This window comes from Anoplophora glabripennis, unplaced genomic scaffold (genome assembly GCF_000390285.2).
Source record: "Anoplophora glabripennis isolate ALB-LARVAE unplaced genomic scaffold, Agla_2.0 scaffold13, whole genome shotgun sequence".
Taxonomy (NCBI): Eukaryota; Metazoa; Arthropoda; class Insecta; order Coleoptera; family Cerambycidae; genus Anoplophora; species Anoplophora glabripennis.
In genome coordinates, this window is record NW_019416478.1 from 1671009 (window position 1) to 1693697 (window position 22689).

Sequence of the window (22689 nt, forward strand, 5' to 3'; positions counted from 1 at the left end):
CTTTCAAAGATTTAAAAAACGACAGCGAAATATTAGAGAGTTTCTAAAATTTTGATGATTTTTTTTTCTATATAAATTCAGTAGTGTACTATTAATTTTAAATCGTCTGTCTATACCTCCTGTGTATTTGTTGGTCGACTGTCATTACGAATTAGTACATTTCTCTTTGTTTATTCCTGAACAATATTTCTGCACAACAGGGACATGAAACTACTACATATACAAGGTGATTCACAAATGGTGACCAAAAATGAAACCTCGTATTCTTTGGTGAATTTTAAGGGGTCTCTTATAAAATTTTTAATTTTTTAAAATAATTTAACAACTAGTAAGTGAAATAATTTGAAATTGGGCACATGTACTAATGTAATGTGTTTTTTTTAAGATTGACTCGAAAATCAGGCTTTTTTCGAAAAACATAAGAGAGTAGTAATTTGTAGAAAATTGGAAATATCATGGTTGTTACCGTAAAGCAGTGGCGTACTATTTTATTTAGAAAAATATGCCACCGATACTCTGTATCTCCGCCACTGGAGTATGTAAATTTAGGAAAAGCCCTCAAATTATTTCACTTACTAGTTTTTAAATTATTTAAAAAAATTAAAGATATTTTTTGAAGTTTAACACCCTGTATCTCTTTAATGAAGCGTCCTAGATAAAAACTTTATAGGAAGGACCCCTTAAAATTCACCAAAGAATACGAGGTTACATTTTCAGTCACCATTTGTGAATCACCCTGTATAAGCTTAAATTCAGTTCCTATTACTTATATTTTATTCAGAAAAAATTTAAAACGCCTCTTTTTAAAAATCCATTATTTGCAATTGAAAATATTCTTAAATCTTTAAATATCCTGTAATTTGTTTGAAGTTACAATTATTTTCTCTTTTTAAATAAAATCCAATAGCGTACGAAAAAAATTACTTATTCTCTCGAAAATTATGAGTAAAAAAAGAAACTATGTATACCAGTAAAGTAACACACAAAGTTACATCAAATGACTCAAGAACTTTTTCATCGGAACAACACAAACGAATTTACGGAAAGTTAAAAAAAATCTTTTATATAAAAAAAATATAGAAATTAGCGATGACTGAGAAATGGAAACTGACTGAGTTTGAATCTTTAAAAATTGGAATACTGTTTAAATCTACCTGGAAAACCTGAAACATTAGGTGTTTTTATTGGTGGAAATTTTGTATAAGCCCTGAAATGTTGAAAAAGCAACAAAAATATTTCTCACAAACATGTGTTCAAGTGAAAACCGTAACTTTCTATCTCTCTTAATTTCGGAGAGATTACTGAGTTTTTAAAGCAATGGGATAAGATACCAAATAAAACATGAAATAATCTTGCAATGGTGAAATTTAAATCAAAAGTTTGCTCACTAAGTTGGCTTTTAGACTGGACTAACAATTAAAAATTGCCACGTCATAGGGCAACTTGTGCCTGTGTTATGGTATTTAACCAGTGGCGGCTTTTGATAGTACTGGATAGTTTTATTTTAAATACTATTGAAATATAAGGAAAATTTACTCGTTATTATTTTTATAGGGAAAGTCCATCCTTCTGTTTTTGCCCGAAAAATTTTTTTTTATTTTTCATTACAATTTGATACCTTTACACTAACGTAAACAAATTATATTTAATAAAAAAAAGCGATAAATGACTATTATTTGGTTACGGTCGGACTAACCATGACCACCGCTGTAAACACTACAGATTAAGGGGCGAGCTACAAGGAGCCTACGTATTCAAGTGTTTTTCAAATGAATTTTGTAAGTAGAGTTAAATTGACGAATACATTACAAATGGAATATTTCCTTTTTAATGTGTATCATAAGGCTAATCTATTTAATTAAGATAACATTGTAAATTAAAGTTTTATATATATTTTTTTTACTATGAAGATTTCTAGGGGGAACGCGCCCCAGAGCTCCCCCTAACCAGCCGCCGCTGCATTTAACGAATAGACGAAATATTCACAATCAAATACAAAAACTAAAACTGTATCTAACAGCACAGTCCGTTTCCCGGGGGCTCGTTGTGGGTGTGTATGTAGCCATGACATTCATGGTTAATAAAATCAACTATAAATCTCCGTAAAAAAATAACGGAATTATATCACACATAATTATCTCTGTAATCGTAAAAAATCGAGCCATTCTCCACGCATTATCCTTGGAGAGGATCCCGGATCGCCTTGCGTGCACTTCCTGATCGAGTTCGTTCCTTTTTCACGGATTTCATGGACTATAAGAAGGTGTGCATGTTTTGATGAATACGTACCGAACAACGGCAAGCCTTGCGACGATTAGATCTCTTGTACAGGGCATTCCAATTATAACAGGCCATAACCGTTCGCTCGCACACTCACTCGACCGCCTTTTACATTTTCAAAGTTATAGGGTGTCTCAAAAATGAATGCCAAAATTTTAACCGAGTGCTTAAGTCGTGCAAAGTCACAACTTTTGTCTAATAAATTTTTTCAAAAAAAAAAAAAAAATTGCGCGGTATATTGTACCTGTATTGTACCTGTAAACGCTAATAAAATACTATATTTTGACGTAGTCGTCTTCAAATTCAATGCACTTTGTGAGATGAGGGATGAGCTTTCTGATATCTTCCACCCATAAACACCTTCAGTGAAAAGAATATATTAAAATCAAAAGGTGTCAGGTCAGGGCTGTGAGCGGGACGGTTGACAATGTTCCATCCGAATGAGTTTTGATATCGTTAAAAATACATACGGCGGCTTTCCCTTTGCAAGAAGAAACCGGATTACGCTCCTCCTCTTCTTCCCAACTGGTGGGATTCGGAATAGCGGTACACATTTCAACACGCCACTACAACAACAGTTCTCAACTGACAGACAAATGAGCGCCGCGCTTAGTACTCCCAACGCCTTGGTCTTGAAAATAGTGTTGCCAACTTTGTCGAAAACTAAAACCACAGTATCAGAGTCTCAATACTCTTATAGCTGGCGGGATTCGGAATAGCGGCATTCATTTCAACACGCCACTATAACAACAGTCCTCAACTGACTACGACAAATGAGCGCGCGTTCTGCTCCCAACACCTTGGCCTTGAATGCATTGCCAACTTTATCTAAAACAAAATCCACAAAGCATCGGAGACTCAGTACTCTTACTTTGCGGATGTGCCTCGTACTACCACTAGTCAGTTCTCATTTTTTTTAGTATTCTTTGTTTATTATTAACTGACATAAGCGTTTCTTCTTTCTTCTTTCACATAAGCGTTTTCAAAAATTATTAGACGAAATTTGTTGATTTTGATGAGTTATATGTATATAAATCTGTTGTAATAAAAAATTGTGCATTTGGTCATTTTTCTTAAACACAACATTAACGAAGTTATGAGATAAATAAATGAGATAAATGCCTATTAGCAAACATACCTCTAAGTATTCCTCTGATTTTTAATTAATAAAACTTTCTTGAACTTTGAATGGTGACGGGAGTATTTACTATTTACTTATTTTTTTGTAATAGAAGTTGTGTCTTGCTCTATTCAATCAGGTGATCTTGCAACTCCTGTTCTTTTAGATCTTTGTTCTCTGTATCGCTTCGCAGATTACATTTAATTATTTCATCCTTTTTATTATTAATATTTCAAAATAGATTCATTCACATTCAAGAAAAAAATATAATCGTGAACATTTCCCAGAAGGATTCTCAGGAAAACTTTGCTTTAATTGTTTTTAATATACTTAGATATTTTCCAAATTTTCGAGATACCTATAGTATTTACATTAAACACCTCGCGATTGTCCAATTTCTTTTTGTCGATTTTAATTCATCACTACTCAATATATACCGGCCTAACTGCACTATTGATCCACTAATTGAAACTGAATCTTTACTCGACTTGTCATTAGTTTATTGTAGAAACAGATTAAGGCGCATAATTTCGTCTGTATATTTTTATTTCAAAACCCATTAGCTGGTGAAGCTCGGAAAGGATTCACAATGCCAAGCAATCAATTCGACTTAGATATCTTAATATGAGGCTGGCCTACACTTTTATCATCATCACATGATCTGTCACGACAACTGGACTAATCTTCGTTCAGGCGGAAGGTAAAACCTTGATTGTGATGATCATTGTAGTTTGTAGGTGTTAAATATTTTACGTATTGAGACTTTAAAGGTTGACTTCTTACCTATTTTGCTCTTGATTAACGATTATTTGGTTTTATTCGTTCATTTGGTTTGTGATTCATTGGTTTCTTTATACAATCAACCAACCAATATTAGAAGGAACACCTATCAGATATGTCAAAGTACGAGCTGATGTTTGCCCACAAATTTTCACTTTTGTAGGTCGCCAGGATCCAGGGGGTATTGCCATCGATGCCCTCAGATCTGACAAATTACGTGCTTGCCAATATTATTTACTGCATTTATAGTATATTGTGTCACAAGGATAGAAAATGATATAGCTGCCCGAGCGAGCGAAGTGAAAAGAGGGTTACTGATAGCTAAAGGCTACTAATGCGTTTGGGTTTGTCAGGATTTTTTGAAAAATCTTATTTGATAAGCAGTCATCTATATATCCTTCCATAACTGCAGAAGAACGCCAACCTCCATATTTTTTTAAGTGTTAGTAAATCACACCCAGAGTTAGCTAGTAGGGTTGCGGAACCACGGCGGAAGCAATGTCTAGTGTATGTATTAGGTTCAGGCTGTTTAAAAAAGTGGCTATTTTGCTTGGAATTTTGCGAAATACATATTTTCCGATTGATTGCACTATGCATTTATTATTCTTGTAATAAATGAACAGACGATTATGAGGTGTGTGGTAGGTCTAAGGGAAACATATCTGTTGTATATTGTAAGTAGATTCAATTCATCAACCGTTTTGTTTGTGACTGTAAACGTTCTTGTAATATTATATTTTGTTTGTGGAACTGTAACAATCAATATGTCTCATCTGTTATCTGTGTTGTCAAGTTTCATATTCAACAACTCATTTCGATGACAATGCCCTTATAGTCCCATAATAAGAGAAACCTATAATGCAATGCTAATAAAAAAAAACATAATTAGTTCAACTTAGTTTACCTTGACCATAAGATATTCCGAATTAAGTGGTTCTTTAGAAAATTTATATAATACATTGTTCTTGAGTCAAACTTTTAGACTTTTTGGACAGGTAATTTACAGAATTTTGTTTGAAAAATGCTCGAACTTTCCTTAACTTTAAAAGTGCTTTTCAACATTGAAAATTCAAACCAGAGTGCAGCTGCATTTACAATCTTTGATCTTTCTGATAGATAAGCAAGTAGTACATTTTCTGTTAAGTTTTCGGCTTTTTGTTTGCTTTTCCAGTTATTGAACAATTCATAATACTGTTCGTATCGATGTCTTGACTTTGTAAATAACAAATTCAGAGAAATATTGCTAGCTTCCTCTTGCAAGTCCGATGGAGTATTTGTAAATTTTTCGTCACTGTCTGAGTTACTACTCATTTTAACTTATTGTTATTTTACACTTTTGTTGTTTGTTTGATTCCAAATTTTGGTTTAAATTGACATTTAATGAAATAGTTATTTACACTATGAAGGAGGTAAGTATTATTTTTATATCAAGATTAGATTGGAAATAAAAACTGAAATTTCACACTTTTTTATACGTTATCAAGCAGGTAGAGGTTACAACCAACCAGTTGACAAGAATACCCCTTCTATGATTCCTAATAAGATTGCATAGTTTTTGAAACTAGAACATCCTAAAACATATACATATTCATTCCGAAGAACATCGGTAACGTTACTGGCTAATACAGGCGTTGATGTATTAGTAATCAAGAGACATGGTGGGTGGAAATCAGCCACAATTGCAAACAGTTATGTTGCTGACAGTTTAAGTAACAAAAATTAAATAGTCAACAGGATTCTTTACAATGACGCTTCAATTCCAGGTTCTAGTAGTACGTCGCATCATGCTGTTTTAACGGATCAGTCAGATAATATTGAGAGCCTCCGGTGATTGAGATGGAGCGGTCTAGTCATTTTGAGAACAAAGTGACTATTAATAAACGCCAGAGGAATAATTATCCATAATTTTATAAATGTTACTAAATGTAATAACTGTATCTACAATTACTATAAATATTAATTCATAATATTTAATAAAATGTAGTGTTGATCAAATATACGAAAAATTTAACCGATCTTTCGAAAATCCTGTGTTAGCATCCCCTTGCGCCCACCGCCTTCACCCGGCCATAAACGTCTTCGTCCCGGAGCTTATCGGTGCTCGCGTGCGCCTGTTCTAATACAGTTTTCGCAGCGTGAGGCCGCCTTGCGAGATTTGCGACTGGGTAATCTATTTGGCTCGACTATTATTTACGGATTAACGACCAGGCTAGGAACAATGTTCGTTTGGGCCATTACTCACGACCGGTGCGGCCGCGTAACTCCGGTAGCGAACGCGGCGAGAAGTTGGCGGCGTTCCCACGGTATTGAACTAGCGGAGAGGCGCGAGGTGGGTCGCCGGCACTGCTCTCTCCGGATCGGCCGGTGGTGAAACGGGCGCGCTAGCGGAAAATGCGGCCGTCGAGCGCCGCAACGGTTATAGTAATTTGTTGAGATATACGGGGTGTTCCCATACGACATACACATATTTTGAGAAGCGGTCGCTAAGGCGTTTTTATAAAGGAAACTTCATATGAACATGTGGCTTATCATGCTTAGTTTTTAATGTACAGGGTGTTCAAAGTTGAATTCTGAAGATGGTTTTCAGTTCCGAAACATTTAAATATACATAAATGAAATTTTGCTCGTATACCAAACTTTTTTTGTTTACAATGTAAAACTAGAGTTAAATTTTATCTTTTAGACAACCTCACAGAAAAAAATCTAAAGGGTTGAGACATGGAGACCGCGGAGGCCACAAATCTACAAGCTACAAGTCCATGAGTGCCAATCCAATTATTTGGAAATCATCGATTTAAATATTGGAACACCATTGCGGAATTATGAGGCCCTACGCCATATTACTGAAACTTTTCTAAATGTCTAATGTAATACAAGAGAAAATTATCCAATGCATCCTCCATTTCTACCCTTAAAATATCTAAATACTTCTCAGAAGTAAGGTTACCATCAGTAACAAACGGTCCTATTATACGTTCATTTAATATTCCACACCAAATGTTAAGGGGAAATCTAATTTGGTGGCTAGTCTCTTGAATCAAATGGATTTTCTATGGCACAATAATGCCTATTTTTTCTATTAAAAATGCCTTTATTTGTAAACGTAGTGTCATCTCTCCAAATAATTTTCCTGCCGAACAATATATTTTCTGTTATCCCTGAAACCATCTACAAAATCCTGTTCTTCGTGTCCCATCTCCTGGGTGTAGATTTTGTACTGGTTTGAATTTGAATTTGTAATCATGGTACTTATATTTTTTCAAAATTCTTTTAATGGTTGTCCGTGAAGTAACACATTCTCTTGCGATTACCCTCATAGAACTCTATGTCTATGTTAATTTGTCTCAAGACATTTATTTCATGAATGGATTCCCGTCTTACTTGATACCTACATTTATGTAATTTGGAAAAAATTATCTCTGAAAACAAATAAAAAGTAAGTATACCTGCGTCTAGGTTTCTCCACACTTCGAAATTCTACCATATTTCTATACATTTTTAAAAAATACCGTTCGATGAGGCTGGAGTATTTCTGTATATAACTGATTCTAGTAGTTTCTAGAATTTTTATTATTTTTTATGTATAACTCGTACATTTATCTCTTCTCTGTAATTGAAGACTTTAACATAATTTCAATTAAAATAATGTACACAAGGCAGCAAGCGCTAGCAAATATTGAATCTGTCAAAATGTTTGTTAATTTTTGTTTTACGTCAAGAACAACTAGATTTTATTAATTTTTTAAATAAATTAGTATGGCGCCCATAAGAAAAAAACCAATTGAGTGTTGTATAACTGAAACAAGTAGCCGTAGAAATTTTTTTCGACAACATGGATTCCTCGTATCTTCTTATCCCCCAGCACTAAATTTCAGCTCTTTCTGTTGTGAAATAAGGACGCTAGATGTCATTTTCTAAAAATTGCTAGTTTCAATTTTTTTACAATATTTCAAGAGCGGCAGCATCTCTCAGGTTTATTTTAATGGCCCTGAAAAGGCGCAACTTTTCTCTAATTTGATTTCTGTATATCTTACGGTTTCCCAGATACCAATGGTGAGCCATGAAAAACGGACCACCCTGTATGCTGTCATTTTTCTGCGTTATTAATTATTTTTTTCAAAACTTAATAAAATTTTAAACTTTTTTTAGACAAAACTAAGTGTTAGGTACTTCGTTTTTGCATATTTTTTTGCATTTCACATTCTAACGACCTGTTGGAACACCCTGTATTTAAATCTGTCTCGACGCTTTTATCGAAGCCCTAGAATTTATCGTTTCAGTCTGTCTTTCCGTGGGTGGTAGAAAAAACTGCAACTCGATTTTTTATGATCTGAAACAATCAAATCATTCAAGAAAACTATTGCAGTTCTTATTGCTTTTATTATATTTCTTCTAATACTCTCATCATCCGACACATCGATATTAAAGCCCAACTGAATTGAAACTAAGGTTTCGTCAATGTGCTGTCTCAAAGTTAGCCAATTTCAAGGAAAAATGGTTTTAAGGCTTCCAAACTTTTCGCCGTTATTCACTACCGGCATCTTCAGGGGAGAAATGTTACTCCGCGACTGAAGCTGGGCGCGCTTCTAGATCTGCCGAGTGGGGTGGTGTCACGTTCGTCTGTGGTATCATCGGTAACGTTGCGTATATCTGCACGGTGATAAATCACACATTCTTTTCTCACACCGTTGCTTGTTGTATAGAAGAGGTAACCATGTTCTACTAATCCCAATCCCGTCTCATTAGGTTGTAAAAACAAGTTAAACTAATTTTAACATCGACAGCGATGATGATATTACTGCGCTTTGGTTGTGGCCACGTAGATGAAAATGAAAGTAATCCACTAGATTCGTTCTCATTTAAATGAGATAAAGTGCAATCATTGATTCAGCAGTTAGGATTTTAGGTATATTTCAAACAAAAAAATGGGAATGTGATGAAAAAATAATAGAATAAAGAAATGGGTTTCATTGTTTTGGTGAAGCTCCAGTTTCATAAAACCGTTTCGACGAGTTTCTTGAAAAAGGCTTGCCTTACTGTGGCTTCCTGACATCTCGTAATCTGATGTATTTTGTATTACATCGTTCCCTTTCCACTTCTTTTTGATTTTTATAGCCATCACCAAGGCAGTAATGATCTTCATTGTCGTTACCATTGTCATTGGAAATAGAACTTATGTTTCAATAATTAAAGGAAACTAGTTTTATGTAATACGTTTCGTTACACAATAAACTTCTTGTTACTTTTTCTTCTTTAAACCACCACCAAATCATACCCCTTCATCATATGATGACATCAAAACTGAATCTAATGTTTCATTAAAATGCAACCTCAGTGAAGACTAATTTCGTGAAATACATTTTCGTAAAATAAATTCTACGAGCTCGATCTTTAATTGAACTGGTTTCGCTTTATCAAACCAGTGAACCACGTTTCATGGCTTCAAAATAGAACTAAACTTAAAACCATATTCTCTCGGTTTAAGAAATAAATTTTGGAAACCCCACTATCATTAAATAATATTCTACCTACTATTATGAGGGTACTTTATTGCCCTTTAATGGGAGGAGTTTTAGCATTGTTGTATGCTGGAAAATCCAGTACATTGTGCTCGCTGTCGTTTAAGAGAATACCCTTTACTGAGAGGTCCAGAAACAAGGGGATTTCCATTTGTAAATTCAGAGAATTCAAAATCGGTTGTTGTGTAGAAGTGGTCGCTTGACACAGTTGGTCACTAACAGAGGTTTTACTGTATAAGTGTCCAAGAAAAATGTACAGCAGATAACCTGGTTTCTTCAAAGCAATTTGCTGAAATAGCCCTTTGAAGGGGCATTAATTTTTGCTTCAATAGCGACAATATGTGTTTTGTACAACTACTTTCTTAAAATTAGTTACTTTCATCTTTCCTAGCTGCTGTTTCCCGAATATTCATTAGGTGCGAGTACATTCAAGTATTTTTCTAGCCGCTTGTAAAACAAAGGTAACTCTACCAGTTTGGAGGAGAGCAAAGCGTTGAAAGGCTGTCTTTCGTTTCCGGCACCAGCGCCACCGATTAATATCTGTCAATTCCGGCGGAGACCATTACTTATAAAACGTTGGCGGTGTGAGGTAGGGCCGACTTGTTAGGCGCTGAATGCGGGCCTATTGTTTATTTATTGGTACAATAGTATCCGCGGTTACGATAATTCCTTACCCACGCCGCAGCCGTCTCAAATGGAAATAACCTTAAAATAGCGACGCCTGCGAAAAATAGGTCTCGCTTTGCTGAAACTGGAACGCGTTATGGCCGTTTTCCTTAATATGTGCAAGGTCTCGCGTATACATAACAATTACCGTACGTAATATTTTTTTATTATGCTCTGAATTAGGAGCTAGGTACTTAATTTCTTAATTTTGACTCTAGGAACTAGTGGACCGGTTAGTCATTGTATTTAATATGTAAATATTCTTACATGCGCATTCTAGAACTTTCTCACTCAATCTAGTTTTCTTTTGTAACTATAAATGAATCAAATTAGTACCCCACCATTGCAAAAATATAGTCAATTTCATCATTAGCGTCTCTTACAACTTTTTTCAGTGAAAATCTCTCGAGATATAAGCTACGGGACAAATATATTTTAATGCTTTTAGTGTGGGTGAGATATAACCTCCAAAGTGTGTCACTGTTACTGAATAATTACTGGTACAAGGTATTGTTTTGTACCTACTGGCAAAGAGCGACCTACTAATCTGTATGCATCAAGAAAACAAGACTAGTGTCGCACAAGGTGAAATCAGTGCGAAATATCATTCTTCAGTAAAACTACCAGACATAGACCGGTTTTGAACTTGAAATAGAGCAGTAACCACCAAGATATAATAATAGCAAACTTTGTTTGTTATAACTAAAGATTGGATTGGGTGGCTGCATTGTGGTACAGGGTTGGCTTTAGGCTGGGATCCATTGTATGTAACTTTATTCAAACAAAAAGTGACCCAACCGTTGCTATAACTGCACTCTTTACTACTTCGTACTTAGCTTCGTTAAATATTTCTCTTTTCAAAATTATATATTATCTTACTGTTTGATTCAGAACTTTTCGACATATTTCAGTTTAAAACTATTATTGAAAAAAAACAGGAGAGAAATGTATGTCTGACGGATCGCAGTGGCTATGGATGAGGCACGCGGAACAAACAAATGACTTTGACAGAAGTTTATTTATCATCATTAATTTATTTCCTATAACGAACTATTTTAACAAAGAAATAATGTTCAGTGAGAACGAAAAATTTGAAGTTATTCGTTTATTTTACAAGAGTAATAATAATGTGAATGCAGCGCGCGCCGAGTATGCTCGTTTGCATCCCGGGTTTCCAGTTCAATCTCGAGTTGCATTTTACGACATTGAGCGACGCTTTAGAGAAATTAAATCTCTTGGAAGACAGAAACGAAGAATTATTCCAAATGAAGAATTAGAGCTAACTATATTACTATATTTTCAAGGTAAGCAAATATTAATTCGAAGTTTACCATGGTAAATTCAAATACTAAATTATTGTAAAAAGGTCAAATGAGTCCACAGTAAATGCTTCAAGTTAGAAATAAGCCAAAGTAAAATTATTAGAACGTTACATAAATATAAATACCGCACTTATAAAACTATGCCGGTTCAAAAACTCACCCACAATAAAAAAAATCAGCGATTAGAGTACTGCAGAGAAATGCTGCGCTTGAAAAATGGCGACCTGAACTATTCTGAAAAGATTTTATGGACTGATGAGGCGACTTTTACAACAGCTGGCATTCATAACGGAAACAAATACTCATATCTGGGCAAATGAAAATCCTCAGTGTAATAGGGAAATTCCAAGTCAAAGACGTACATCGTTTAATGTTTGGTGCGGTATATTGAGAAATAAAATCATTGGCCCACTATTTTATGAAGGTGCTTTGATTGGGGAAAGATACCTGCATTTTCTTAAAAATCAAATAAAAAACAAATTGGAAGACCTGCTTTGATCTACTATACCAATTTAATTTGACACCAAGATGGTGTGTCTCCGCATGGAACCAGAGCAGTAGAAAATTATTTAAATAATAGGTTTGATTTGTGGATTGGAAATGGAGGAAATATACAATGGCCTTCAAATAGCCCAGACCTTACACCCTTGGACAGTTTTCTGTTGAATTACTTAATAAACGAGGTTTATAAGGAAACTAGTATAAACTTATATGAACTAAGGCATAAAGTTGATCAATGTATACAAAATTTAAGTGAATTTAATTCCCATTTCGTACTAAATGAAGTTCTGAAAATTAATGAGGATTATACGAAGTGCATCAATAACAATGGAGGTCTCATTGAGCATCTATGACCATTTGTGTTTTAGTTGGTTTTTATTAATTAAGTATTAAAATTATGTTAAAGTTAAGACTTGTTAAAGTTAAGAATGATTTTTATTATTATCATAAAATAAACAGATAACTTCAAATTTTTTGTTCTCACTAAATATTATTTCTTTGTTAAAATAGTTTAGTAAAATAGGAAATAAATTAATGACGATAAATAAACTTCTGTGAAAGTCATTTGTTTATTTCGCGTGCCTCGGCCATAGCCACTGCGATCCGTCAGACATAAATTTCTCTCCTGTCTTTTTAAAAATAGTTTTAAACTGAAATATATCGAAAAATCCTGAATCAAACAGTAACATATTATATATTTTTGAAAAGAAAAAAATTTAACGAAGCTAATTGTGCACTAATATATAGGGTGTCCCATTAAAAAAATCTTTAATTTAGTGATTTCCGTTATTCAATTGTTTTTTCTAATACTGTATTATAAAAATTCATAAAAAAAGCTAAAACTTTTGTATTAAAAACTTTTTTGTAATTTTAATAATAAATTCACAATAAGTTGTCAGATTATAGTGACTAACCCTGTACAGACCGAATCTGACCCTTGTGTACTATTTACATAGATACTATGAAAATGAACAACTTCAAAAGAATTTATTTTTACAAGGATTTAGATGTATTTAAGAACAACCAACACATGTTTGGTAAAATAGATACACTATTTGCTTAAAACTTACAAAAAACGATATAAAAGAATATTCCTAAAGGACCACGCAATTTCTTTATGGAAAATGGGCTTCCGTTAAATTGGTTGGAATTTTAATATGTTATGTATTTTGTCCTTCTGATCAAATATATCAATGTGCAGAAACTCCTATGACTTCAGGATTTTAAGATACAGTTGGTTGAAGTTGGAACTATTCTGCACTGGAGATGCGTTCATATGGGTCAAATCTGTGCCATTTTTTAAGTTGCAGGTGTTCAGCGAGGTCTGAAAACACCTCGCAAATTTCGTTAGCAATTAATTGTAGTTCATTTTCATACTCCCGATAGGTATATATGTCATGTGACGTCATGACATGTCATTACGCGTCATAAAACGTCAAAGTACTTTTCTGTCTCTTATCGGACGCCTCTCATTGTTTTATTATCTAATAGGCAGCATTGACAGTCTCAGTCTGTCATGCATCGTCATTGCAGGCAAGTTCTGGTCATACATTGTCATCTCATGTCACACAGGGTAATAGTTCCTTTTGAACAAATCATGTTTTACTGGTGAGTTAAATATCTGCTCACATTATATCACTTTGTAAACAATTAATTGTAATGCATATTTCTGATACGTAGATGTGTTGCATGACGTCATGACACGTCATTATGACACAGCTACGCATCAGGAATTTGATAATATATTTCAATTATTTGCTTACGAATCGATACATGTTCAGAGATTAACTTACAGTAAAACCTGATTTACTCAAAAGGAACTATTACCTTGTGTGACATGAGATGCCGTCATATGACACTGGATGACCAAAACTTACCTGCAATGACTTCACGATGCGTGACAGGATGAGACCGTTAATGCTGCTTTTTAGATTATAAAACAATGTGAGGCGTCCAGTAACAGAAAGAAAAGTACTTTGAACTTTGACGTTTTATGACGCGTAATGACATGTCATGACGTCATATGACATATATACCTATCAGGAGTATGATAATGAACTATAATTAATTGCTAACGAAGTTTGCGAGGTGTTTTCAAACCTCGCTGAACACCTACAACTTAAAAAATGGCACATATTTGACCCATATGAACGCATCTCCAGTGCAGGATAGTTCCAACTTCAGCCAGCTGTATCTTAAAATTTTGAGGTGATAGGAGTTTCTGCCCATTGAGTCATTTGATCAGAAGGACAAAATACATAACATATCAAAATTCCAACCAATTTAACCTCCGGTCCATAAAGAAATTGCGTGGTCCTTTAAATAAAGTAAAAATTTAACATTAACCGTGTTAATCCTAATGCTCATACTCGGAAAGAATAGCCTCATACGCAGGTGAGATCTTGTTGATATGTCATCGCTGTCATCATTAGCGTATTTTCTCTTCATTTGTTTAATCTTGACATTTTCTAGTTGCTGTAAGTATTTTTATTGTTTTTCTTGGTGTTGTGCTGTGTCAGTGTGTTTATCGAGTGTATTCTTTCAAGTGGTATAGACGTACTCTTAACCATAACTAAACTTTCCTTGAATGATACCCTGTTGTGAGGCTACTTCGCTTACATGAAATTACCTTTAATGTGCATGCTCAGTAACATTGATATAATTTTAATTTATTAATTACTATAAAAGTCAATATTGATTTATTTTAAAAATATAAATTATATAATTCTTTTAGTTTGTCACTTGGGGTTTGAAACTTCTTAAATATTCCAAATATTTCCAGAATATCGCGATATTTAAGGTCATGGCTAAGAAACCATTTTTTGACACATGTCCAAAATCGATCTAATAAAAATATTGAGAAATTATTCATGATAATTTGTACTATGGGGCTGCCTATTATGTGGCGCATGTGACATCACTACTAAAAAGGTCTATTTCTAATAAAGAAAAAAGTTGTTAAAATGATATAAATCATTGCTGCGTCTTTTTTTAGAGAGTTGAAGTCATATTGAAAGGTTTATAGCTCAGCGCGTACGTATAATAATAATACAATTAACCGTGTCTGATTTACACTTAACGATTTACATTGTAAGTTATTGACTTTTATTAAATGTTAGCACGATACTTTATTAATTAGAAAGGTACGGGCAGAGCTAAATCTTAATTTATTATCAATAATGGAGGATGGTTTATTAATTGTTTATACCTTTTATGGCACTTTACTTGTTTAATGACAAATAAATTAGAGCTAAATTGGCCTATTATTAATTAAACAGTGCAGTATTTAACTATTGACATAAAACGTTTCAAAAGTGCCGTTTTATTGAGGCCTGTCTTTTGTGCCGGCCTTTCCAATGTCGATTTTTATTCGCCAGCGAATTTATTCCTGAATTAATCAATAATAATAATCTTATTCCTAGCTATTTAAATTTTTGGCATACTTTTTCGTTCTACTTTTGGACGCGCTCCAATCTAATGAGAGTAGTAAGAAATAAGGTTGTCTCAATAATCCAAGATTTAAGACTAAACATAACAAAACCTTATTCATTTCTACATTTGTTATTTTTTTTGTATTTTATTGTTATTTAGCCAATAATGTTAGCTAAATAAGAGAGTTTTGGATTTCATACCGCAAAAAATATGTCAGTTTATTAAGTGTAATGGTTCAAGCGCCATTCATGTGTTTAATTTGTGTGGAAGTAATTACGTAGAATTGTTGAACTAATTACAGAAATTATCGGTTCTTATCGTAGTTGTGTAATTTTCATGTCACATTCGAATCCTTGTGACGTGAATATATTTAATTGATAAAGACAAGTCATTTTCATGTCCAGGCAAATATCAAGTATACAACCTTGATATTACAATTTCATTGGCAAAAATGATTTAATTTTTATACTCGTAAAGTAATGAGAATTTTAAGTTTTCGTAATATATATTCGTCGCAAGAACGAGTTAAATTTTACTGTAACGTTGTTGCTTTTGCATATTTCGGAAAAGTAAAAAATATGGTATTAAACTATTCAGAAAGAATTTAACATGTTTTTTGACCACTTGCTTGTCGAATCTCTGAATTTTTCCAGTTTGTTCACTTACCAGTCTTATCCCTCTTTTCAAAAAATCTGTTTGTCATAATTATCAGTAAAATAATAGTTATTTATTGTATACCTAAATGTTTTAAATAGCATTTTATACATGCAAGAATGTTTAAACGCGAAAACGTAGCATCGCCGCTATCTTCTTTTTCGTAATTAAATAGTTGAATTCATATTAATGTTAATATAGGACATGAAATTATAGCTCTTAATGTATACTCTCTCCAAATTTCGGCTTTTAATAGTCATAATTAACGTCACAGCGATTAAATAAAAAAAATATGTCAACATCTAATCAACTTAGAAAATTTATTTTTTTTATTCGGAGAAAAATAATACTAACTAAACTACAGAGGTTACTATTTCATTTTATAATAATTACCTATCTTAACAATTTAATAAACATTAACATTTTTTCAGTAATTTTTAAACAAATTAAATTTGAAAAATTAAATTCTCAGTAAATGCATATGTTAATACAACTATTTAGGTACAAAAGCAACTAATGATTGAAACGCCTGTGAGCTTGGGAAAATGAATTGAAATCAGCATCTTCTTAGATAACAAATTCCGCCGACTCCAAAATAATGAAGCTTTCAGGCTGAAATTTTTACCACTTATTAAGGCTGCAAAGAGCTTGAAAATCCTGAATTACAAGTGTCTACGATGAAAATTGCATTAATTATTACCAACTGAAAAACTGGCCATTTTCGACCATTTTTGAGCTCTTGCGCATAAACAAATTATGGAAATTTAATCGGACGTCTCATTTTACAGGTTTATTAATACCTACTTTTTGTGTATAAACCTTTTTTCTCTATGAATAACAGTTTTTTTACGCAAGTCAAAAAAACCACCTTTCCATAACTATGACCATTGTTTAAATAAAGTTTCCCAACTAGTCTCGAGTTGATTTTTTGATATTTTGTTTATAACACGTTTCTGAACAATATTCCGCAGAAAAACTTCTAATAGTATTTTTTCCCGAAACAGGCTATTTCATGTCTATAATGACTGGACTATTACTGAAGATTAGCCGTAGCTAGTCGTTTAGCTTCCATTTGATGAAATTCGTCAAATGATTTAATGATTTTCATTGAAATAGTGTAAGCACCTTTACTTTTCATTGTTCTTTTGTACTTTTTTCTTCGCTTATATTATATTCTTATTATTCTTGAGGATGAATTTAGTAGTTTTTATTTTTTCTTCCTCTATCTATGCAGCTGCGATTGAAACTCAACTAAATCTTCATCAATATTGATTATATTACTATTGAAACTGAAACTAATGTTTCATCTAGATTTTATGTGATAAAATCACTGCATGAAACTCGTCAGAATGGCTTATGAAACTTCACTAAATTGGTGTTTCATCGATGGCATGTTTCAAGAAAACTAGTTTTATGAAATGCATTTCATGAAACTGCTTTCTTAAGATTAGTCTTAAAGGAGAATATACGCTAAGGCAAACAGTTTCATGAAACTAACCTCCTTCGAGGTACATATGAAACATCGATTTTAATGAGAATAATCGGCAATTTTCAGCGTTGTGATGAGACTAGAGTTCCAAAGGAACTATTTCGATGAGTTTCATCAAACCATTGTTCTCGAGCTAGACTCCTAAGACAATGACCATCTTGTGAGTTATTCCGTAACGGTTTCTGTGACTGATCGCATCCAATACTTCCATTTGGAAGCTAATGTACGCAACTGGCCAGGTACTTGTGTCTTGATGGTTAATATTCAGTGAACTATAAGGATAGACGTTCGTACGCAGTCCTCGCTGGTATCGCAGTATATTAAACATAAACCACCGGTTGAATTCGAAAGGTAGGAACAAATTTCCACGTCCATATAATTCTCGCTGAGGCTGTTTTGTGACTCCTGGTCGTCATTCGAAAGAGTGTTGAAATTTCTCTTAACAGTCCCCCGTCCGTTAACTGTCCATTTCGGTGTTCTGCATTTCGTGGATCATTTCAGAGGGAAGTTTGGCGACTATTTGGAAAGATTTGAAAGATTTATAATTTTGATTACTCTCAAGGTACATGACGAACGTTATGTACTACTTAGTTGCAGTAGGGGATACCATATCCAATATTCCATGACGCAGCGATTTATTATCATGCCGCAGCACTAACTCGTCCGTGCTCGCGTATGCATATTTACGGGCGTAATGCGCCATAAAGGCCATTGCAACTTGATCTATCATGCAACTTATGACGACCGCTGGGAAAACTTAATTAAAATACGAAATGCACTGCGTCCGAGATCGGCCGGTGGCTGTTGTTTACGAGAGTTATTTGTAGAGAACTTTGTTAAACATAGCTGATTAATGACATTTTCCACCCCCTTCTTAAACAATTAAACGTTTCCCACTACTTTACTACCATTCGTTTCCATCTGATACATAAAAATGTTCTACTATGAAGGTTTGCAAAATAACAGATCTTGTCGTCTAAAGTAGGACGATTAAAGCGCACCGAGAAAAGTGATTTTATGAAACTGCACACAAGAGGTTGAAGATTGAATTTCACAAAATCACCTTAGCTCAATCTTGGTTTCATGAAACTCAGCGAAGTAGTTCTTTTGGAAGTCTAGTCTCATTATTGCCTCTTATTCTCATTAAAATCGATGTTTCATATATATCCCGAAGGAAGTTAGTTTCATGAAACTAGTTTGATGAAACTGTTTGCCTCCACGTATATTCTCCTTTAAGTCGTTACTAGTTTCTCTTGAGACAGATCATTGAAACACTAACTTCAGTGAAGTGTCATAAACCGTTCTGATGAGTTTCATGCAGCATAGGTTGTTCTACAGTAATTTTATAACATGAAATCTTGATGAAACATTAGTTTCAGTTTATATAGTAATGTTATCAATATTGATGAAGATTAAATTTCACGAAATCACCTTAGCTCAATCTAGGTTTGATGAAACTCATCGAAGTAGTTTTTTTGAAACTCTAGTTTCATCATAGCGCTGAGAATCACCTATTATTTTCATTGAAATCGATGTTTTATCTATATCTCGTAGGAGGTTAGTTTCATAATACTAGTTTGATGAAACTGTTTGCCTCAGCCTATATTCTCCTTTAAGACAAGTATTGAGAATGCAGTTTCATGAAATGCATTTTATAAAGCTAGTTTCTCTTGAGACAGGCCATTGATGAAACACCAACTTCAGTGAAGTTTCATAAACCGTTCTGATGAGTTTCATGCAGCATAGGTTGTTCTACAGTGATTTTTATAACATGAAATCTTGATGAAACATCAGTTTTAATGTATATAGTAATGTTATCAATATTGGTGAAGATTAAATTTCACGAAATCACCTTAGCTCAATCTTGGTTTGATGAAACTTATCGAAGTAGGTTTTTTGAAATTCTAGTTTCATAATAGCCTTGAGAATTACCTCATATTTTCATTAAAATCGATGTTTCATCTATATCTCGGAGGAGGTTAGTTTCATGAAACTAGTTTGATGAAACTGTTTGCCTGAACTTATATTCTCCTTTAAGAGTAGTCTTAAGAAAGCAGTTTCATGAAATGCATTTTATAAAACTAGTTTCTCTTGAGACATGCCATTGATGAAACACTAACTTCAGTGAAGTTTCATAAACCGTTCTGACGAGTTTTAGGCTGGGTTGTTCTACGATGATTTTATAAAATGAAATCTTGATGAAACATTAGTTTTAGTTTATATAGTAGATAATGTTATCAATATTGATGAAGATTGAATTTAGTTTCAATCAAAGCTGCGTAGACAGAGGAATAAAAACGCAAAACTACCAAGTACATCCTCAATATTTTCAGTACTTTTATTTAAGCATGTGGTTACACAATTGTTTTTGGTTATATTTTAAACGAAGTAATGAATGCATCTTAGCGAAGAAAAAAATACAATGCAACAGTGAAAAATAAAGTTTATACATACTATTGCAATAAAAGCCAATCATTTGACGAGTTTCATCAACTGGGAGCTAAACAACTTTTGCTGTACCTTAAAACTGAGTTGTTTATTTTGTGAGAAAGTTTCCAGACACAAATTGGCGTCGTGAAATGCGCCTACATTTTATTCAAAAATTATTTCTTCTATTTCATAATTTAGATTCTAATCGACGTGAATAGCTTCTAATTAATTTTAAATATACGATTGTGTGAGCGGTGTTAATTAGCGTTTTATTTTAACAGTGATATTAACATTTTTATTACATATAAATTAGTTTTAAAAAATGCATGTGCCCTTAATTTGAAAGGCATTATTTTAAAAATAAAATGAATAAAATTGAAAACTGTTTGTACTATCCACGTAGTTGTAATAACTATTAAACAAAATTTATTGAGAAATATGTTTATTTCATAAGTTTTAAATGAGGTATATTGACTTTGCATATTTAAGTATCTGATTCAGTAAACGAAGATATAAAAAGTGAATCTGCAAAAGTGTATTCTAGAATAAAAACGCTTAACGTGATTGTTACAGAAATAGAGAAAGCACTTCCTTACAACACAATTGTTGATTTAACTTTTTTGCCGGATAAATAGAGACCGATTAGAAGCAAATTAAAAAATAGGATATTTCTATAATTCCTAGGAACGCCCTGTTTCCGCTTGCCTTGTTAATAATTATCGGGCAATAATTGCGTACCTGTTAACATTTCTAACCAGTTTTTGCCCATATATAATTGCGCAGTCATATGGTGGAAAGTGCAAGTGTTAAGTCTCTTTCTTCAAAATACAATTTAAATGTTTTTTGTTCTCTGAAGGTTTAAAAACAAAATAATGAGGCACAATAACAGTTTGAAGCAGCTATTTTGAAAAATAAAAATGGAAAGCAAACCAAAAAATGGACAAATTATATGATATTTATTAATATTAAATTCCGAAAAATTTTTCAAATCATTTTTTGCCAAATGGCTAGATTTAAATCTCTGTTCAGTTCTTTAATTTATTAAAAAGACGTTTATCAAACACTGTGCGCGTATTAAGATAAAATATATTAAAAAAAGCATTATAAATTGTGCTAAAAGGCAATTTTTTCAGGATTGTCAGTTTCTCTGAATTTTGGATCAGATCAAATACAATTATTTTAAAATATTTATGTTAAATGTACAATTGTAACCGTTAGACATCTGAATGGAGGTGCCTCTACTAACAAAATTGGTGTGGCGTACATTTTCTTTGGAGCATCCTGCTCATATTTTGTTGCTATTATATCAACTTTGTTTTGGATGGAATGATTATAAAAATTAATTACAAATACGGAGAGTGTGTAGCTGAGACAGAACTAAAATAGGATTAAAATTTATTGTAACCAATTTTTATTTTGTTTTTTCTTTTCAGCACTCCTTAAGCATATTTACTGTCCGGAGCATTATTCGAAAAGGTTTTCAAAGTGTTCTCTTGTAAGAATCTTAAATATACTTATAACGCCTTATAACCAAGACTTCTTTTTCATAAATATTATTAGTTCGAAAAACCTGCTGTCATTTTTTTGTGGCCAACATGGATTGTAGAATGGATTATAAGCTCTATAAGGTCGAAGAAGTCACATTTTTTGAGATTTTTCAGCAAAATAACACAACAACTTCACATACATTGTAATATTGTTCTCTTCATATCGAGCTTTTACCTTCAAAATTTCTCGTAAAATTGCTTTTTTTGTTTTTAACTCTTCAACGCCCAGATCCACACTTTCAAACTTACAAATCGAATTTAAAAAGCTCGTTTCTATGATATCGAAAGCTAAACAGACTTTTGTAGCAAGTTGTGGAGTATTTTTTTTCTCTAAAAGGGTCAGAACTTGAATGGTAAAACAATTTCTGTCAGAAATTTACAAACCAATGTGAAAAATACTTAATTGTTTATTTTAATTTGCCATCCTTCCAAATTGTCAAGCTGACAATTAATCTCTTGTAAGTAATATAAAACTGAATTAATAAATAATATGTGTATGAATTTAATAATAATGATTTATAACTAAATTTAATTCAATGTGACAAAATTCCCAATCCTAAAAAATGTGTTATTTTACACACCTGCTCCATAAATAACATTTTTATAATAACTAATGAGAAAATTCCCACCTTAGCATTAACCTTGCATATTTTGAAATTTGTGTGCAATTTTTTTTTTCATATTTAATTGCCCAGGCAAAACCTTGCCTCAATCTCAACCAGTCTGGTTTATTAAAAAAATATATCATAAGATTGTATATCAAGTCAATTAAATCTAATAAAACTAATTAATTTAGATAAATATCAGTGCAATCGGAATTTCTTAAATTTTTGCGATATCGATAAGTTTTAAAAATATCTAGCTGAAAAACTACTGTTAAAACGCAACGACTGTCGGTGTGACGCTAAGTGATTTAAACATTAATTAGTACATAATTAAAAATCTATAT

At 32.9% G+C, this 22689-nt stretch overlaps 1 protein-coding gene across 4 annotated transcripts in view; it reads left to right on the forward strand.

Moving 5' to 3' along the window:
- Positions 1–22689, forward strand: part of LOC108904471 (Krueppel-like factor 7) — a 373170-nt gene that overhangs the window by 191830 nt on the left and 158651 nt on the right. The window lies entirely within an intron of this gene.